The sequence below is a fragment of the Polyodon spathula genome, chromosome 35 (genome assembly GCF_017654505.1).
Source record: "Polyodon spathula isolate WHYD16114869_AA chromosome 35, ASM1765450v1, whole genome shotgun sequence".
NCBI lineage: Eukaryota > Metazoa > Chordata > Actinopteri > Acipenseriformes > Polyodontidae > Polyodon > Polyodon spathula.
Genome location: NC_054568.1, coordinates 1695120 through 1707495, shown reverse-complemented (window position 1 = coordinate 1707495; position 12376 = coordinate 1695120). Strand labels below are relative to the sequence as shown.

The window sequence follows — 12376 nt, the reverse complement described above, 5'->3', positions numbered from 1 at the left end:
AGAAGGCACTGCACCTCTCCACCATGCAGGTCCAGATGAGAAGGCACTAGACATTCACCTGTCTCAGTTTCAGCAAAGCAGGATGGCATAGCATGTGATATTCTAATTGAAGAGGGACTCTAGCATTAAAAGCTTGGGAGAACCGACAAGCATAAGTTATAGAAGGCGGCTGCTATTAAAGTCTGTTACAGCTTCGTAGACTTTTCAAAAGAGAGAATGGAAAAGATATAAGTACAACTATACATTCAAGGAGAGAAAATAAATTGTACTGAAGCTAAAGGGGCTTTTAATGGAAATGGGAGTTGTTTTTAACTATCTTGTTTTATTCATCCACAGGCCTATAACAAAGCCTTACATGCTAAAAAGTCCAACGAAATATATTTTGTGACCCAAAAAAACTGACAAGACTTGTGTTTTATCCTACTGCACCAGGCAGGCTGAGTGAGTTCTGATCTCTAATATGCAGTTTCACTCAGGTCCTGCGCAGTGAATTTCAGTGCAAAACAGCAATCTCGAGTTGGGAGTCCGGGGGAAAAAAAGCTGATGCAATTACTGACAGATTTCTTCCGAGTCCTGCAATTTTAAATTCTATTTATTTATTTAACCCTGCAAACTCCAAGAATGAGAGAAACAATTTCTGTCCAGAAGCGAGCAACACCAGTACAGCCTCCTGCTTGTACTCCAAATTTTGGATTAACAGTGAAATTAACATTGCCCTGTAAACCAATCCTGGGTTGTCCTTGTTAGGCATATTATTGAACCTCATGGTTGACACACCAAAACCTTTCCTCCTTTTTAAAAAGGTGTAACAAAACATCTGACAAAGTTTACAAGAAACTCATGACACTTCCTCTGCAGTGTCCCAGGCTATCCATAAATTTCTTTAAATGTATTGTCGACTGTTTTGAAGTTTGTAATCACCCATCATGGGTCTCAACTCAACTAGGCAATACATTTCTCAACATTTTCTTGGGAGCGCTTTGCCATGAGAAAATAAAGAAAAAAAGTCTTCCAAAGATTGTGGTGTATCCAAATCACGCTCCCTCCTGCAACAATGCTGGTTTTCTGATCCCACAATACCCCTCTCGTACCTATCAGAGAACCAGCGTTGTTGCAGGAAGGAGCGTCATCTGGAGACACTGCAAGGTTTAGAAGAAAAATGATTTATTCCCAAGTAAAAGGTTTTAAAAAATAATTGCCTAATCAAAACTATTAGGAATATGTTGAAAAGAAAAACACGAGACACGGCAAAGGTAATGTAATGTGTTTCTTGCAAACACTGCAGGGGGTCTGGAGCACTAATCAGTACCATTAGCAGGCCATATAAAAATGTGCCTTCTCCGTAAAATTCAATTTAACACGTCCTGTCAATCATTAGCAATAACAGCGATTTCAAATATATCTCCAAAAAACCATTCCGAGTATTGCTGAGGCAGAGTGTCCAGCAAACAAATACAGAACTGTGTGAGTTTTAAGCACGCATGTGTGTGAACCTGATCGCTGCACCGACTCATTGCAAGAGGCTGTAACCAGTCAAGTTCAGTTTCAAAGCACTGTCAATGCCGTAGCTTTGTGAACCGTCTTTAAGCCTTTTCTTGTAAAGCTCCTGTATTCTGGGGGGCGGTGCAGCTCCTGCATTCTGGGAGGCGGTGCAGCTCCTGTATTCTGGGGGGCGGTGCAGCTCCTGTATTCTGGGGGGCGGTGCAGCTCCTGTATTCTGGGGGGCGGTGCAGCTCCTGTATTCTGGGGGGCGGTGCAGCTCCTGCATTCTGGGGGGCGGTGCAGCTCCTGTATTCTGGGGGGCGGTGCAGCTCCTGTATTCTGGGGGGCGGTGCAGCTCCTGTATTCTGGGGGGCGGTGCAGCTCCTGCATTCTGGGGGGCGGTGCAGCTCCTGCATTCTGGAAGGGAAGCTTTCTCACAGGTCTGCACACACTCAGCCTTCACACAGGCCTTAGCCTCAACAGGACATACAACTATTCAACTTTATTACTCGGTAGAATGAGAGACTGTGATACGGTGCCCCTAATTGTTTTGAAAAAAAAAAAATATCCAAAACCAAAAAACAACCATGAAATACTTCACATGGCATGTCTTTTTCCAACGCTGTTTAGGATTATGTGAAATATGTTGTGGTCCAAGAAGCTTTAGGACCCTGTGGGGCTGGGAGACATCTATTCCATCTTGAGGGTGGCGGCAAGAGGCAGCCATCTTGAAAAGTTAATGGGGCAATTGGGAAATTAGCAAAGAGGTTATTGGTTAATGGAAACACCTGTGCACACTTAGCCCTGCATAAAAGGAAGGGAAACCCTGTGGACAGGGCTGTGTGGGTTGCGGTGTTGAGGCCTGTGTGAAGGCTGGGTGTGTGCAGACCTGTGAGAAAGGTATTTGACAGTTGCAGCGTTATAGGTTAGCCATACCCTATATTACTTAATTGGACCAATTAAGTGCTTTAGAAGCTTAATTGGTCGAATTAATCAATTTAGTGTACAGTTTATGGGTCAACTTCGTCAAAATCAATGTGTAATATATATATATATATATATATATATATATATATATATTGAACATAATTTAGATCTTTTATTTTACATCATGTAGAATCAAAGAAACTACCAAATGATATCGCGAAAGTCTATCAGAAGCTGTAATAGTAGTACAGCATTTCATGTTACATTTCAAAATGTCAATGTTTTCAATTTTTGTCAGTATATGGAAAACTACAAGCAGTGTGTAATTCAATACATTAATGTAACATTATTCAGCAGGTTTCATTCAACACTGAAGCAAAATGAGTTCATTCAATACGGTGATGCAAAACTTTTGGCCACAGCTGTACAGAATTGGAATTAACACAAAGAATGTAATAAGAGCATACAAAGAGAGTGGCCATTCAAGCAAGCAATGTTAGTTGCTGACTGATCTCAAAACACTGTCAAGTAGGGTCTTTAAGGATCCCAATGAGTCATGGCTAGGGAACCCATTCCATACCCTCAACTGTGTTTAAAAAAAACAAGAAAACCATCTAAGTACCAATGTTGTATAGTATCATATTGGAAAAAGGCTGTTCTAATGCAAGGAGAAATAGGACAGAAATGTGGGCTTTTATTATATCAGTTAATCAGGGTCTCTGCAATAGAAAAAAGCGTACTACCCTCTGTAAAACACACAGCTGGTACTTTGGTCTCGGACATGGGTAGATACCCAGGATGTTTTCAGTGCAGAGTCCAGTTTTGGAGCACTCTGAAATACTGCATCACGACCATGTGGCTGCCTTTACTTGCTATGCTTTTCTAGGTTCACATAAAATGTTTTACTTCATACAGTAGACTGCCTTCTTGCTCTACTTTTAGTGTTTGGAAGCTGGTATTTAAAAAGGTTGCTTCTGACTTTATTCCTAACGCTTCACATTAGCGGTAAAACTGAACCAAAAGCCCCAATGGGTATTTCTCCTCAAAGGATCACTCTGTGTCTTCCTTTCCTCCAGTCTGTTGAAGAAGGGGCCCATTTTCCTTTTGCTATTTCATTCACCTGCTTCTTACACCTGCCCTGTCCAGCTCCAAGATCACAGGAGAGATAAGCGTCGAATCTGGGTGCATTTCTCAAGGACTGCACGCTGTCTGGAATATCAGATCAGGCTCAGCTCACTCTCAAGACTTCCTGTTAATATCCCATCTGTTGCAATACAATCGTATTCCCAATCCTTCACCCTAAGTGCTACTAGACCACATCTGTCCAGCACCAACGCACCACAGGAGAGCGTAGACCGCAACCACTGTGCAGAACCAAGAGGCAACAGCAATGCAACGTAATCAATCTGCCTTCATCTATAACAAATGAACCACTGTCTCCATAAGGCTATAAAAGAGGCCACTGTAGTACAATCCGTCACTAGAAAGAGACCCTTTTACACATTGTGGGGGACACTCTGGAGGTATTGGAAATGCAATGCTGTCTGGTATTCTGGTATCATTATACATTTTCAAAGTCAACATGTTTAACACTAAGCATAGGCACTTATTAAAACATTTTCAGCATTTCTTTTTCTCTTGGTATTTTTGTTATTAATGTTTAGGTCTATGCAAGTTATTATTCATATCTTCAGCAGTGGGTGTGAATTAGGTTTCATTGCAGCTGGCATTGCTGAACCAACCCTATATATTGATTCCTCATCACAGACTTAGTATCTTGAAGACTACAATCATTACCTGCTGTTCTGTTCCATTGGTGCTCCGCATGAAACCAAACAGTCAGTCTTTGTCCCAATCTCCCTGACAAGTATCAGATCACAACCCTCTCATCAAGACCTTCTACTGTGCCTTCTTATCTCATGAGATGCATTGCAGGGGTTATTGCTGTACAGAGGTACGCTGGGTTATATTGGAAGTCACCCAAAATGCAATTTGATTGGCGAGTAACAATAAAAACTTGAAATATAAATACATTAAATACGATGCATATTGTGCACTGGAGAAAGCATTTGAGTACCCTCCCTTTGTCATGGTGAAAGTTTATCCACTACTAAGAGAAAGTACTCTGTGTGCTCTATCTCAATGGTCTACACAGTAGCAGAGCTAAATACAGCCTTTCATTACCTCTATATTAATCTACATGGAGGCCTTCTTTCGGACAACAGAAATGCATTGAAGTAAGATTTGCAAAAAACTAGGCTGATGCATTTTAGAGGCGTCATCAAGATACACCATTAAAATACAGCCCTGCGTCTCTGTACCATGCTGATAAAAACTAAACTAAGACAGCATCAACAGTATGACTAAATTACAATGTATTTAAATGAATATACCCACAATGTATAAACACTTACGGTACTCAAATGTTTCCAAGGGGCTGCTTGTTTCTCAGCTCCATCCATCTGGTGTCTCTATTCCCCAGGGCCCTCTCTCTCTCTCTCTCTCTCTCTCTCTCTCTCTCTCTCTCTCTCTCTCTCTCTCTCTCTCTCTCTCTCTCTCTCTCTCTCTCTCTCTCTCTCTCTCTCTCTCTCTCTCTCTCTCTCTCTCTCTCTCTCTCTCTCTCTCTCTCTCTCTCTCTCTCTCTCTCTCTCTCTCTCTCTCTCTCTCTCTCTCTCTCTCTCTACGGTCTGACTGACACCTTCCTGATGAATAGCATGTTCATAGGGTCTCTTCCAGATTAGTACATTCACAGTAAACAAACACAGCTCACATGCTGGCCCATCGTCACAGCAGCATCCCGGGACTCTGATACTGTCTGCACCGGAGTGTGGAACGACCTGACACCTCAACCCGCTGAACTGAAGGGAGAGACGAGGGCTGGACGCGAACCCAGCTCTGTAGTCGAGACGCAAGTATGGGTGTTATGGGGATATCGTTATTAACTCATCAGCAGCTATGCGGACAAGTGCTTCCAATGCCATTCATATGAAATATACATGCCACGGCAAAAGGATTGGGGATTCAGTGCTTCCAAAGGTCTTCTTGTATGTTAGGACTTGACAGCTATGAAGAAGAGGTAATGCTATGTATTTTACCGTTTTAAAAGATTTACATACATATGACTAGAGGCATACATGTTTGTGTGTGAGTGGAATGCCTTTCCGGGACTATTAATTTCAATCCACATCCATGGCTATGAACAACTCCACTATATCCATGTCATCAGGGATACAGTTAATACAAACAATTAAAAACAAAAGCTATACCAAACTCACCTATTCTTCAAAAGAAGAGAGATCCTCAAACTGGCTCTCGTCACTTTGTATGTCTTTCTCCTTACTCCTCTGATTGGTCAATATTCTGGCATCTCTTGCTGAGAAACAGAACCTGTGTGGAACAAAACACACACTGGGGTCATGCTATATAGGCCACCTCAAATGCATTCATTACAATGATTTAACTGAAATGGTGACCTCTCACCCCGAGTATTTTTACACATCAACCTTAATTCCCACCCTATGCTTCACTTGGTCCTCAGAATCAAAATTAACCCCAAAGGTCACACAAATCAGGAAAGGGCAGGTTTTTGGACACATGACTGTGTCATATGACTATCTTAACTACGATTCTGGGGGCCAGTTAAAAACTATAACAACGATAGAGATTTACTCAAGCTATGAAGCAATATACCAATTCCAGTTAGCACAGATTAAAAAATGCTTTACCTAATTTAAGAAGTAACACACATATCTTGTTTCTTGATAGCGTTATGAAGTCAGAAATGGGCATTTTGAACTGGAACAGGAATTGAATAATTTCACCAGAAGTATTTGTAGCTACATACTATTGATGCACAGTACAGTTCAACCATTACATGTTCCTATGTTTAGCAGGCTGTGTTGCAAAGAAATTTGTATGTAAAATTAGCGAAAAGATACAAAACAATCAAAAATTGAACAAACTGGTTTAGACATACACTTTTAAACATCAACTTTGACGCACCAAATATGAAATATTCTTTTAGATGTGTTCAGTGTCTCCGCCATCCCTGTGCACAGCACTTCAGATGATGTTTTGCTATGTGTCATCTTGTTCTATTCCTTTAAAACTTAAAAGATCCACGCAGACGATTACAAACCGTGGCACAGTCTGCATCTTTGTTACAGCTAAACCTACGTTGCTTAAAAAACTCAACAGTCTCATGGCTGTGTCAACAGCTCTCACCTCAAAAGGCTCTAACATGGTAGCATCGAGACGTGTAATGGACAAGACAAAGCCTTCATTACATCCAGATTCTTTTGAAAAAATCTGTTCCCTCTTTATTGTCAGACTACAGTCTGATTCAGCTGTGCTTCCAGAGTCTGCATGTCCTAGTGCTGAAAGCACTACAGAATCAGCTAGCTGCTTACTCGTGGTTCTCATCTACAGCTACTCTACAGAGTCCAGAAATCTTCACCTTTACCAAGATCTTTTAACGCATCTACTGATGCATTTATCACTTCACTAGCCGAGCACAGATCAGATTGTAACTGAAGAACAGCATTGCCGTCCTTTAAAATATCAAGAATATGGACGAGGAACTTCAAGAAGTTCTGTCTCTCAAGCCGAGAAAAAAAAGGTCTGGATGCCTCTGTGTATAATCATCCTCCGAGACTTCTGACAGTATAACGAGATACGATCCTGTTGATCAGCACCTTTGGTCACTTCAAAATGGCTTGTCAAGTGAATTTCCAGCAATCTCTTTAGTGGAGGGCCACTGTACCTTTGAGTAACACAGTGGCGATGACAAAATGCATTCAGAGAATTACAAAGATCAAAGAAAACGGTTCAGTTTGAGATGCATGCGCTACAGCTAAGTGCAGGCGACAGTTGTAATAATGTATGTATGGAATGTGCCTTCCTAGTTGTCTTTGCAGCTAAGCCTGCACACCTCCATTAACCCCACTCACCACTGAGGCACCATCACAGCACAGGCCGATGATGCTGTCAGCATTAAAGCCGACTTCAGAGAGGCGTTTGTGTCTGAGCTGTAATGTATTCTGCATCCAACTGATGTAATTCAAGCCAATCTGACGTTTCTCGGGTACTGAATCACTAGCAAACCTTATCATGACGGACAGATTTTCCACACTGCACTTATCTCCTGTCCCATCACTTTTGATACAGCACCCACTAGATTCACAATGCTCACATTTGTCTTTAGTTTGATTAAGTACAATTTCATTTAAGGTCTCTATCACCTCATTTTGTATATCTTTTCATGCATACTTTGCATTCTGTGGTACAGCCTTTGCTATCTCTGCTAATGCAGGGTCTTTCTGTGGAGTGTATTCAAACAGTTTACGAAAAGTCCACTTGACTCGTGGCATGTTTGGGTACACCCCTTTCAGGTTCAAGAGCAGATTTCCAATTGTTAAACACACATACTGTACAACCTGTATCCCTGTCATTTACTGTCCAGTAAATGCAACAAGGAAAACAAAAGCAGGCATCTCGTTACAGGATATTCTAACGAGAGAGATAACGATCCGTTGTGATGCAGAACTACGGTAAAATTTTGTTACTGTAAATGAAACATGTCCGCAAATCATTGATACAACAAAATAAAATGGACGGGTGCAAACAAATATGTATTTCCTTAACAGTAAAGACTTTGATCTTCCGAATGTAAAACCGTCACCTCGCTACGAAAAGGATATTGCTGCTCTAGAAAGAGCACAAAGAAGAGCGATCAGAATTATTCCGGGTTTAAAAAGCATGTCATATGCAGACAGGCTAAAAGAACTGAATCTATTCAGTCTTGAACAAAGAAGACTACGCAGCGACCTATTTCAAGCATTCAAATTTCTAAAAGGTATTGACAATGTCGACCCAAGGGACTTTTTCAACCTGAAAAAATAAAGAAGGACCAGGGGTCACAAATGGAGATTAGATAAAGGGGCATTCAGAACAGAAAATAGGAGGCACTTTTTTACACAGAGAATTGTGAGGGTCTGGAACCAACTCCCCAGTAATGTTGCTGAAGCAGACACCCTGGGATCCTTCAAGAAGCTGCTTGATGAGATTCTGGGATCAATAAGCTACTGACAACCAAACGAGCAAGATGGGCCGAATGGCCTCCTCTCCTCTGTAAACTTTCTTAATGTTCTTTCTTAACTGTCTGTTTAATTGGGATACGGTATTTCCAAATGATGAACGAAGAGCAAGACAGGATTGCACAGCACGGCGATCAGCAGTGAAGAAGCTGCTGGAGTCTCAGGCTGGCGTGTCAACATCTTACAGTCCTTGCCGTCTGATAAGATGTGATTTCATTATTTTAAAATTTCATGTAGAAATAATAAAAAAAAAAAAACATAATTCATTTTGTTTAGGAATTAAAAAAAACAACTGACTGGTACTTTAAATGATGTATTTAATATTTAAATCATAATGTGATTAACAAAAAAACATGACTCGGGTCATCTCAATTTTTAACATCCACTTAGTCAGGATATTTTACTGGCTGGGGGGGGGGGGGGGGGGGGGGGGTTGGTTATCTGTGTTCCTATTGGTTGAAATGACCCTGAATGTTGTTAACTAGCCAATGAAAGCCTTGAAGTCGCTTCACCTCTCTTTGCAGGTGTGTCCTGTTGTGAAGGAGCCAGTTGGTCACCCAACACTCTACATGGAAGATTAGTGTAGGGAATGGTTTTGGAAGGTTTGTTTCTTTTAATGAAATATCAAAATGATACTCTTCATAGCACTAATGACCGCCGTGCTGGTCCTTATAGGTCAGATAATAACCTTTGTTGAGGTCCTCAGCCCAACCTGAAGGTCACTATCTGCCAATACAGACCACCTGATGGACCATGAAGGCTTAGAGGTGTGCATATGGAAAGGATTGGACAGATTTGCACAGCAGTAGTGACCGTTCTTGACTGACCTCCACCTGGAAAGAGGTTGTGTAATGTCACTATTATTAGAGGGACGGGAGGAGGGTGAGGTAATGAAACACAGTTAGGGACAGAGTAGGTTTGAAGTACATGAATCAGAATGGTTTGTGTGCGTTGTTAGATGTTTCATCAAGTCCAATTCAGTACTGTGCCAGCTCAGCTGAATGAACAGTTGCCGTGGTCAGTCGCGCTTTAAATGGATGGATGTTGAAACAGTGTGGACCTGAATTCGACAGGCTGCTTTAATGTTAAGCATTATATTGAATTGGTCTTTAAATTTACAGAAAGAGCTATATTAAAAACCCAAAGAGCTGCAGAAAGAGAGAAACGTATTTCATTGGCCTTAAGTTTGGCTAAAGTGTTCTGAAAGTTTACCAAGCTGAGGGGGGGGGAGACCACTGCCGTTTAAAAGGAACACTGTACTGCACAGCGGGAAACTAAGAAATGAACTATTGAAAAGCAAACCACAAGGGATCCGGATCAATTAGCTATTAGATTATCATATACAGTAAGCAGCAACATCGATATTACCAAGCGCACATTTTTTGGAGCGCTCTGCAGCGACGCACAGCACGCTAATCCAGACCCAGGACGAGTCCTGCTACGCAGCGTTGTTCACTTCCAAGCCCCATGTTTCTATCATTTTCATAGGCATACGTGAGTTTTTAGCCTGGGGGAGTGAATAAAAAACGCGAATAACCATTCGCTTCTGGAGACCACAGCTATGCGGTCAGGGTGCTCGCTCCTTCCATTCCACTTCACACGGAGTCAGGGTGCAACGTTTCTGGACATTTCCAGTCCCATCCACAAAACACTGCTCCAATCTTCTGCGTGCAACTTACATCTAGCGACGTTATTTAAAGGCCACGTATAATAACAGACAAAGTAAATGTTTGAATTCTCCTGAACACACCCGGCTTGTGTTGCAATAGAAATCGAGGAGAAAATAATGCGTTTTACTTACCGTTTAACCAGGAGGGCTTTTGATATATCTTCCCTTAGTGTAATCCAAAAAAAAAATGCACCAAAAAAAGAAAAGCCTGATACTGCTATTATCTTATCGTTGATAAAACAAAATAACTAGTCCAGAATTGGGTCGGCTTGCTCTCTAAGTAAAAGAAATAGATAATAAATCTCAGCTACTTTGTGGCCGTCTCTACGCTTTCTGTGCGCCAGTTGCTGGCTCTTCAGATCTTGTCACACAGCCCAGCTAGCACCAAGAGCCACGCCCACGTCCCTTCTGATTGGACCAGCGGGATTGAATATGTAAATACAAATCATTCATATCTAATAAGAAACGAATGGGTCATAAAATTAACTTGTTCCCTGCCGAATTATTTTAAGATGTTTTTTTTTTTTTTTTTTTTTTTTTTTTAATAATTATAATAATCCTTCTATAATGTTAATCGGATGCTGTATGCCTTTTTATATGTTGTGGTCGTTTTTGTTATTATTTACCAACTCTGTTCATCTTTGGAGACTTTAAAAAAAAATAATATTGTCTAATATGAATAGAATATGTGCATTTTTTAAGTAGACGGCAGAATAAATCGCCTAACAATCATATATAGTATCAGAATGGAAGGACAGTCTACAAATGTGGGTGGCCTAGAAACGTTTGTTAACGACAATAATTATAAACGGCTTCGCCAGAGGATTTGATATACTTCTTAAACTTTCCAATAGGGGGCGGTAGTGCACACAGATCCCTGCAGCAGAAAACTAGAAATTCCTGGAAAGAAGAATGTCTTGTTCACTGTTTTCGGCCTGCTTTTTAAAACTTGGAAGTGCACTTCTCCGTTTCAGAAGTATAAAAAAAAGTATTCACGTTCGCAAGACAATTTTAAGTGAATGAGTTGGTTTCTGTTGTTGAATTAAACTCTAGGAAACACTTCCTGCAGCCAGGATTGGGTAGATGTCCAACTGTTCAATGTCAACGTCCAGCTGTTCTCTAGTCCTCGATTAGATTTGTTTGATTTGCAAACATCTCGCACTAGCTTGTGTTATTATAGGGAAGGTTTTCCAAGATTACTGCTAATCGGGGTCTATGAAACCAGCCGGCAGAATTGTAAAGAATTTGCTCAAGTCTTTCCTAGCTTGTTTTGTTTTGGGTTCGGTAGTATTACAATACCAAACCTGGTATTCATATTAATTATGGCACCACAAAGCTATGATTATGCCTCAGTTTGTATTATTGTTGGTTTTGTTTTTTGATACTAAGTGTAGTGGTGCCGATATTCAAATGTAATGTTACGTTTGTTTGCCTATCTGAGCTCATCTGCTATGTGACCACGTTTTCATTGTGTAAACATTACAAATTCAATTCTTCAACTACAAAAGAACACACATAAAATAATGCTTGCAACCGCCAGTGATTTCCAGCTCGGTCATGTAGTCAAGGGTTTGCTTAAAAGGTGTCATGTGTTCTTGCCTAGGAGCCCCTTGGTATGTAGTGTTTTAGCGCCCCCTATGTAAGATAAGAGCAGGCTGATTTATGTTTTATTATCTCTTAATTTTATTTCATGATGTGTACCATTTGTAATTTAAAAAGGACCTTTCATGTTATTAATGTTCATGTGTTAATTGAGTCTCTGAATTATGTGTACAGACAAGATATGCACACTATGAAGTCAGTGATTAGGAGCTTTGAAGGGAGATCATCTGTTCATATTACAAATATGGATGTTTATTTTTAATAACACTACAATAACTGCCCAGAAATGTCTCTTCTTATTCCCTCACCATGTGGAGATGCTGTATCCAGTCACTGTGTCTCTCTTCTTATTCAGTGTGGAGATGCTGTATCCAGTCACTGTGTCTCTCTTCTTATTCAGTGTGGAGATGCTGTATCCAGTCACTGTGTCATTCTTCTTATTCAGTGTGTAGATGCTGTATCCAGTCACTGTGTCTCTCTTCTTATTCACAGTGTGGAGATGCTGTATCCAGTCACTGTGTCTCTCTTCTTATTCACAGTGTGGAGATGCTGTATCCAGTCACTGTGTCTCTCTTCTTATTCAGTGTGGAGATGCTGTATC

The 12376-nt window shown here is 40.8% G+C and overlaps 1 protein-coding gene across 2 annotated transcripts in view; it reads right to left on the bottom strand.

Moving 5' to 3' along the window:
• Positions 1–10515, bottom strand: part of LOC121303886 (protein numb homolog) — a 59895-nt gene extending 49380 nt beyond the window's left edge. For both annotated transcript variants that reach the window (XM_041234741.1, XM_041234742.1), the window contains exons 1-2: positions 10306–10515; positions 5685–5796 (exon numbers count right to left, since the gene is read on the bottom strand). The gene's annotated coding sequence lies outside the window, so the exon portion shown is untranslated. The remainder of the gene's footprint in view (positions 1–5684; positions 5797–10305) is intronic.
• Between the last annotated feature and the right edge of the window lie 1861 nt (positions 10516–12376).